Source organism: Miscanthus floridulus, chromosome 5, assembly GCF_019320115.1.
Source record: "Miscanthus floridulus cultivar M001 chromosome 5, ASM1932011v1, whole genome shotgun sequence".
Taxonomy (NCBI): Eukaryota; Viridiplantae; Streptophyta; class Magnoliopsida; order Poales; family Poaceae; genus Miscanthus; species Miscanthus floridulus.
In genome coordinates, this window is record NC_089584.1 from 16,093,268 (window position 1) to 16,099,267 (window position 6,000).

Consider the following 6,000-nt stretch of genomic DNA (forward strand, 5'->3'; position numbering starts at 1 on the left):
CATGTTTTGATTGATTTTGAGTTGCTTGTTTTGAAGAGACTCTCGGGCTATAAATCCCGGCTGCATCTCCCGAGGGGGCCAGAGGGCGTGGCTTGGCAAGCTACCTAGAGAGAGATGGCACTTGCCAAGAAGAAGAAGAAAGCTGAGAAGGCCTAATGGAGGTTCAAAAGGGGAAGGAGATCAGTCGGTGGGTCTAGAGGGGTGAGAGCCAGAGCGACATGGAGGCAGAACTCGAGTCAGAGGAGCCCACGGAGATAGGTGGCGATGCGAGTGCCTCTGAGGATGAAGGAGACAGAGGCGTTGTTGTGACCTCGGTGGAGCACCGTGAGCTTGTGGTCATATCCATTGGCGGCGGGTGTGATACGAAGACGTGTGGCGATGTTCCTAAGTCAAGGAAGCGCACCACGAGCGAAGACGGCACCATTGAATGAGAGGCAAAGCTGGCATGGTCGTTGCTCCCTTTTGAGGCATCATTGGCTCCGCGCCCCCCTACTCTGAGTGTGGTGGAGCATGCTGGTCGGTCGAGGGACATGATCATTCCCCTAGATCTTCAGAGTCAGCACGTGTGCACGACCCCCAATGGAGAGACGCTCTATCAGTTACTCCAGTGGTTTCACCACAAGCTGGCAGTCGTGGTTGTTCATAGGCCAATTAGGGACTAGCCAGGTTAGCTCCTCCCTCAGCCGATATGAGGGGGTGTATGTCATGACCTGTGAGCGGTCCTCGTCCGATCAGCTTGTCGTCAGTCGGTCGGGGCTTTAGGACTCTGCTATTTTTGTCTATGTATGCATTCATGCTCCCTCCTGTTCTCATAGTTGAGTTTTTGAGTGTGACTAACCCGCGCTTGTTTGACAGCAGCCAGGGGCTAGAGGGACTAGGAATCTCCCCACCTCCCATGTGAAAAGAGTATAGACCCAGCCTACAACGGGTCTCGATGAGTAGTGGAGGAAGCAGGCTAGTGGTGGCGTGACCTTCCCTACCAGGGGTTGTGTCTTCTCGGCCGATCGCGAGTACGGCAAGAGCGGTGGTGGTGATGGTGGCGATCTCCATGGTAATGGTGGGGGTCGAGTCGGAGGTGACTCTCATGGTCCCTCCTCCAACAGTTGCGGAGGAGGAAAGGAGGGAAACCAGGCTCCCTGCCTCGCCCGATGGAGGAGCGCACGGTTTGCCCACTTGGTCAGAGCTGGAGGGGTCTAGAGGAGCCACGACCAGGGTGAAGGTCATGCATCCACAGGTAGGCCATGGAGTCCTAACGGTGGATATCCCCTTCTCTGACAAGAAGGACACCGGGGTGGAGCCATCGGCCATCCTATCATCCCAGGAGCTGGTGATGATTCGGTCATCGCATGATATTGTGATGGCATGATCTTCTAGCTGGTGTGGCCTTGCCCCTAAGGAGCTAGGAAAGACCCAGTTCATCTTTTGTGATGTGGAGGAGGTGAAGCTCTAGCACTTGCTCAGGGGGAGAGGACTAAGTCTAATCTCGCCCTTACTAAGGCGAGGCTCAAGAAGGCCTTGGAGAGGGTTGAGCTCGTCTATCAGGCCATGACAGTCGACCTTCCACATGTCGCAAACATAAGTTCTCTATGTTTTTGGTGTTGTCTTTGACTCCTTGGCCTTTCAATGGTTGTCTTAGCATGTCTGCTTCTTGCCTCATAGGATTTAGAGATGATGTCGATCTATAAGTCCTGATTTCTTTGGGAGGAGCATGGTCAGATAGATCAGGAAGCAATGGCATCGTGGCAGGTCGACGAGCTTAGGCACCAGCAGGAGTCCACCCACCATGAGTCTCAATACCGAGTGGCCAAGGTGATGGGAGTACGGGCGACAGAACTGCGTGCGGTCAAGTAGGCAACTACTGCCGAGCGGGAACTCGACGCGGTGAAGGTCCACTTGGTAGAGACCAAGGTGGTGCTTCAGAAGTCCTTGGGGGCTCTAGAGGCAGAGTGGAAGGCCCAGTTGGACACTGAACAAGAAGTGGTTGCGCTCCAGGGGTAGATGGTCGAGGCAGAGGAGTCGAACGCTCGACTGGTCGAGAAGGTGACCTGGCAAGAGGAAGGACTCTCCATTCTCGAAAGCGCCTTCCTGGTACGCATTTGTTCTGCCCTCAGTTGATGCCTTGATTTCTCCTTTCCTATGTGTCTAAATTTGTCGTCTTTTTCTAGAACTAGGTGGAAAGATCGTCTCTCTGGAGCAAGAGTTAGATATGGTCAAAGCAGCGGATGGTTAGGGTTCGAAGGCACTAGCCTAGTCCATTGACACATGACGTGCTCTTGAGGAGGAGCTTGACCAAATCCTCAACATTGCGCAGGTGGTCATCTCCAAGGTGTTTGGGTTGGGACCTAGCACCAGTACGCCCGCTGTCCAGCTGGCGGAGGTCCCGAATAAAGTTTGGGCACTTATCTCCGACGACATGTTCTATAGGATGTCAGGGGTGCTAACCTCGGTGGTGACCCATCACCCCAATCTAGACTTCATGGCCATCTGTAGTGGGTACGCCGATGGGTGGAGCGTAGACAAAATTCATGCACTAGGGGAAAGTTTGGTGCCATATGCACAGATGGTCACCGAGCAGGTCACCGCATAGTGGGTGATGGAGGCTCATTGTTTGAGCGTTGCTGAAGACATGCACTAGGAGAGGGAGTGGAGACCGGGTCGAAGGCAAGCGTTGTCCTGACTAAAAGCGAGATGCCTTTGTCCTCGTTGACCGTACCGTCAGTCGATGCTGCCAGGGGGCCATAGTAGAGTTTAGAGTAGAAATAGTCAGTTCATGTAAAAAGGTGAGTTCGGGGGGAGCCCCTATGTGAACAATTTTACATTCATGAATATTTTGAGTTTGTTTTGTGATAAAATCACTCGTGAGGGGAAGCTTGTCCCATCCACCCTTGTTTTACCCTTGCGTAGCTTTTTTTGTCCTTTCTTTTTTGTACCTCCCGTTGACCCATAGGCTGCAAACTTAAGAACCCATGTGTGGCCCACGAGGCTCAGCTGCTCATAATCATAGGTCGTGGCGGGCTGTGATCGGTCAGGAGGTTAAAACGTAAGTTGCATAGGGTAATCAAAGGAATGAAATGCCCTTTCATTTGGACGATGCCCTTTTGTTTGGGTGAAAAGTATTACTATATGATAGTAAAAAGGGAGGGTGGTACCGCACCCTCATGGAGCCCCCACGCAACCTAGGGCAAGAGTGCTCAGGCTGGGGTGCTATAAGAGCAAACGTTGAATGGAAAGAAAAGGTAAGACCGAGCTTTTGGGAAAGAAATGACATAACTATTCGATGTTCCATGTGTTCATAAGAACGTTGTCGTTGTCGTCCTTCAGCCGGTAGGTGCCTGGTTAGATCACTTTAGTCACTGTGTAGGGTCCTTGTAACACCTTGGGTGTTTAAATACTAAAACATGACATGTCATCATATGCATTGCAAAGCATTTGGTATTTGGTGAAAACTTTGAGATGCATACACTAAAACAAGTTTATATTTATGTGGTATGTATTGAATTGTATTGTTTGACTCAAGTTCAAAGTTTGTTTGGATTTTGAATTTTCTAGAAAACCCTGATTTTCAGCATTTAAATCCTACCCTGAAAACTCATTTCAAAATCTAAGCATATTTTGGGGTTGAGCCCAAAAGCAAAAGTGTAGAGCTTATCAAGTTATACAAAGTTTGTTTTTGGAGTTTTCAAAGTTGTTATGAAAAATTTGGAGTAATTCAAAAAGGTGTAATTCGTTAAATTTCCCCTATTTGAATTCAAAAGTTCATTTCAAAATGTATATCGAATTAGGGGTTGGTTATAAAAGCAAAGTTGTAGAACTTTGAATTTTGAACAACTTTTATTTTTAGAGATTTTTGAGTTGTTATACAAATTTGGGAGTAATTTGAATTTGAAAATGAATGGCAATTCTGTAATATTGATAAATAGTGTTCACCACCGAAGCTACATTGCCGACGATCCTTCGGCTTGCTTTCAGTCGCGCGCGTGGCTGTCTGGGCATTGCGCTGGCAAGGGAAATGGAGTCATCGTGGCTTCCTTGTGCTTCTGAGCTGCTCTATTTAGCCTTGGCCGTCGCCGTTTGCCCCGCTCTCTTCCTCTGTTTTCTTCCGTCGCCACCGTCCATCTCCGGTGAGCTTGTGCCGTCGTCTCAGCGTGTTCTAGTCACTGCAAAAGCTTGCTACAGCTCCGTTGTATCCTTACGCGCCCAGCCAACCCACCAATTTAGCTTGATTTCGCTGGGAAACTACTCTACGCGCTCTTCTTCCTCGCGGCCGACAGCGTCGCCGTCGCGTTCGCCTCACCGTGGCTAGTGCTCCACGGTGCGCCTCTGCCCCTGCTGAGTCTTGTTTTAGCTTCGCCACGATGCTATGGTACTCTATGACCCATTGCTTTCTCATTTTGATCACCACAGCTACCGGAGCATCACCACCGACGACGGTTTGCTCCGCCGTGCCTGCTCGGGAAGTCGACCCACCTCTCCGTTGCTCCTCCAGTCTCGGTCTTTGCTCCAACTCGTTCGAGGTGAGCTGCTGGTGCTTCCTAGGCAATTTGTTTAAGCTTTATAGGTCTCACGTCGCCAGTGTAGCGCCGCAGCACCGTCGTGGCTGCCATGATCGGTGAAGTGCTCAGTCCAGGCAGTAATCGGTCGCGTTGGTGCCACAAATCGTTACACCGTGATGTAGTGGTCATGTTAGTACCTTCGCCGTCGTTGTTGGACTCGCCGTCGGCGAGTTATCACCGGTCAGCGCGCGTGTCATCGGAGTCAAAGCCAGAGGTAGACGATGACGGGTGGGGTCGGGATGTCAGTGATTGTGTAGTTCAAAAATGGATTTTCTATTTTCAGGAATGATGAATGAATAGTGTCTGTTTTTGTTATTTTTGTGTAGATTTATTTAGAGCTCCAAAAATTATGAAAATTTTTGTGTGACTTCTCTGTGATGTATAGTATTTAAAAATATGAAATAATGTTTTTTAGTACTTTTTGAATGTGATAAAATTTCTCAATTTATTAATAAATGGATTTCCATGATTTTTCTAGGCTTATTTAATTGTCCAAAAATTATGAAATTTGTTTTTGCCACTTACTTATCATGTGATAAACATTTACAAAAAATTTTAGGTCAATTGGAACAAGTTGAGTTATTTCATAATTATTAATTAAATAATTAATTCATAAAAGCAAATAGTAACCCTTAGTGATTTTGGTTTTATTTGAATTTTTGATTGAGTGATGTCCTTGGGTCATTAGTTGGTAATGATCTTTGGCAATTGATGTTAGTATTCCGAAAAGGTTTAATTAGTTTGACTTGTAACTGTACCACGAAGGAAAGTTGTATTCCAGTTATTAACTTTTGCATCCATCATCAAGCATCATGTTTCATATTCTGCATCATGTTAAACATGGCATTGTTACTACATGTAGTGAATGAAGGTGAACATGTGATAGTTAATCAAGTTACTGAGGAGGTTAGTCCGTCTGTTGAGGTCGGATCGAATACTTATGAAACATCGCAGGAACCAGACTTTTCCGTCAACAAAGACAAGCCTCGGATGCATACAGCACTACCTTGTGTTTTACAAATTAATTTCGCTTTTGCTTTTCTATACTGCATTAAGTGAGTAGGAGTCAAGTGGAAACCTAATTGGTGCATTACCAACCTTGTTTTTCCATATCTACCTTGATTACCTGTTTTATTCGTAAATGTCTAGTTATGCTTAGTCATGCTTAGTCGGGTGATTATCTATCACCTGTGAGTTTTAAATGGATCTTTGGTTACTTATGTTATCATGAAATATGAGCATGTGAAGTAATAAATCTAGACCAGGCGGACTCGGTGTATGTGAGCCACAAGACATAGAGGTCTTGTGAGCGGGTTCTATCCGTCTGTGTCGGTTAAGGTCTGTACCGTTGTTGAACTGTGTGCGGTGAGACTTTGTAGTACTAACCACATACTCTAGTAAGCCTTAACTCGGCTATTCTATTATGAGAATGGCTACTCGCGCACTG